This window comes from Pinus tabuliformis, chromosome 2_1 (genome assembly GCF_031772625.1).
Source record: "Pinus tabuliformis cultivar Carrire ecotype Pingquan chromosome 2_1, CPIR1, whole genome shotgun sequence".
NCBI lineage: Eukaryota > Viridiplantae > Streptophyta > Pinopsida > Pinales > Pinaceae > Pinus > Pinus tabuliformis.
The window spans coordinates 554,864,916-554,867,699 of NC_142299.1; the positions used below are offsets into that span (position 1 = coordinate 554,864,916).

At 31.6% G+C, this 2,784-nt stretch overlaps 1 pseudogene; it reads right to left on the reverse strand.

Moving 5' to 3' along the window:
* Positions 1–622: 622 nt before the first annotated feature.
* Positions 623–1,066, reverse strand: LOC149201576 (putative inactive patatin-like protein 9 pseudogene; annotated as a pseudogene).
* Positions 1,067–2,784: the final 1,718 nt, after the last annotated feature.

The following is a 2,784-nucleotide window of genomic DNA, read 5'->3' on the forward strand; positions in this document are numbered from 1 at the left end:
AGCTAGCATGAAACTAATATAAATTTAATTGAAGAAAGATAGAGAATAATACAAAGTACGATAGGTACCTAAAAACTGATTAAAATGCAAAGTAATTCATTTATTAAACTAGATTAAACCAGATTCATCGCAAATTAATGCAACCATTGAGGGGAAAATATTGAATGAGAATGGAAAGTATTACATACGTGTAGCTCCAATTTGCCTCGCGAAAGATGTTGAAAGATTTGTATCATACTAAAGTCTCGTCTCTCCTCTTTTTTCCATTGAGCTCATCTAAGAAATCAACATTAACATCCTCCTCCTGCAACGTAGAATGACATGAACACGGTACCAAGAAATAAACACACAATCAAATTGACAGAAAAAAATGATATATAGATGGAATTCGATGCCGCAAAGCTTAAAATGATACAATATAAATGGAATTCGATGCTGCAGAGCTTAAAATGATACCATATAAATGGAATTCGATGCCATCCATGCATACGATCATTGATAAACATACATGTGTTGCTTTCTGTCACCAAAAGCCATGCTAACTACATGATCCACAATATCTGAGATTTCTTCACTCACAATATCCATAATCGGCCTTGCCCATTCCACTATTCCCCACTTTTTATGGACAATCAATTGCTCCCGCTCCTAGGGACAACACCAAGATATCATCCACCCCATTAAAAGATGCAAAGTCAACCTTATTATTCAACACATGAGTAATGGCTGCTGCTGTGGGATTGTTCATCACAAACCCTCCATCTACTCCCACAATTGTTGTTTGCCCGTCCACGAACTTAACGGGAATAGGCATCTCAAATCCTGGAGAGCACATGGTCACATGACAAACTTCCCACATAATGAACTTGTAATTCTGCATGTGCTTTGCACTTGCGTCTACGAACAGGAACGGTGAACCACTGCATAAATCATAGCAAGGTATCATAATCAGGTTCACTGTGTCTCTCAATTTTAATAGTCGCCCATTTCTACTTCTAAATAGACCCTGCATATTGATGCAGCCACTGCCTTGAGCCTCAGGATTAACCTGCCCAGTAACCCACATGATGATGGAATTTTAGTATTAACATGTGTTTTGCCTTTTCTATAATGAAATACATTGTCTCTTGGACCGTGTAAAGAGCTCTGTTGTTTTCACCCTTTGTAACCAAGGCACTCCTCTCCTACTTCCTTCAACGACTATATTCCCTTCGCAGGCCCCTTTCAAAGTTTCATATACTCCAAGGTTTCATGGTTTCCATTATATAAATGCATGTGGCCATTATGAGAGTGCAACTTGGAATTTTCATATTTTCCCTAATATAAAAGCAAATGACCATTATTCAATTCCGATAAATTGCTTTCTTGTAATATGCTGCTTTTGTCAGAGAATATGCTTTTGTGTGAATATGCCTATAAGAAACTCCACAGTAATGGAATTTGTCAGAGATTATAACAAACTACACGTGCCCATTACTTCTCATAAATTCGTTTGAACTTTGGATGTTATCCAACCGCCCACTACTCTCGTTACCTCTCACATAGGGCAACCACTACTTGCGCATGTGCGTTTAAATTCGTTTCAACGGTTCCGTAATACAATATAATATTTATCATAACTATTCCATGTAGCGAATTAAAATTATCTTACGATTTCATTTTCCAGTGCAGAGATGCGTTGCTTGTGAACAAGACCAAATGTTGTGTACCAAAAGTTCTCCGAGAAATACAGACATGCAAGGCTATGATAAAATTTGGATTGTCACGCAATGTATGTACTAATATTGAAGCATCAGAAGATATAATTAAAGGAAGCGTTATACATATTAATACTAAAAAAGAAGTTAAAAAATATCAGCCTAGATTTTGCTTCAAAGATCCAAAATAATTTGTAGGTTGTTCCATCTTATACCATAGTTTGGATCAAAGAAATTTTGTCGTTATAGAATTTGAGGGCGGTGAATGGATGTCCATTTCAATCCAAAAGAAAATCAAAAAACCACATAAAAGATAAATAAAGAAAGTATCATATGCAAAGTTCTGGTAGTCAAGTACCATTATGTATTTCTTTTATGAATATACATTTTGTCTAAATAGAACATAAATAAAGAATGCAATATATGCAAAGGTCGCGCACATTATGTATTTTTTTCGGCGAATATATATCTAATACACCTCGATCTTGATGAATTCTTTGTTCATGATAATTTTTGTGTATGAGATTTCAATATCTTTATTTTGACTGATATTCTATGATTAAGGTAGAGATTTGACCATTATTTTTAGGTATGGTTTATTTGTAAATGAAATAATAAAATTAATTTTAATTTTATTATTAAAGATATTCAAAAATATGTTTTATGTTAGTTATAATTAAAATTTAACATTTAGTATTAATTTAGTAATAATATGAATTCTTAATTTTTAATGTTTTAAATATTCAAAACATATATTTTAGTATATTAAATTTTATTTTATTTTATTTTATGAAATTGAATTTTAAAATATAATTATACTCATTCAAAAAGCCACTACATTATAAAAATGAAAATACTAAATGCTCAAATAGAATTATTATGTTTTAAATATTTATTTTAATAAGAATATATTTTATTTTAAAAAATAAAAATATGATAAGGCTATTAAAAAACAACAAAAAATAACACTGAGAAAATGAAGAAAGAACTAAAACCTATGGACCAATTATTTTAATACAATCAACCAACTTCAGAAAATACAAAAAGAGAAAAGATTATAAAAACATTTTTACTAGACGCATATACA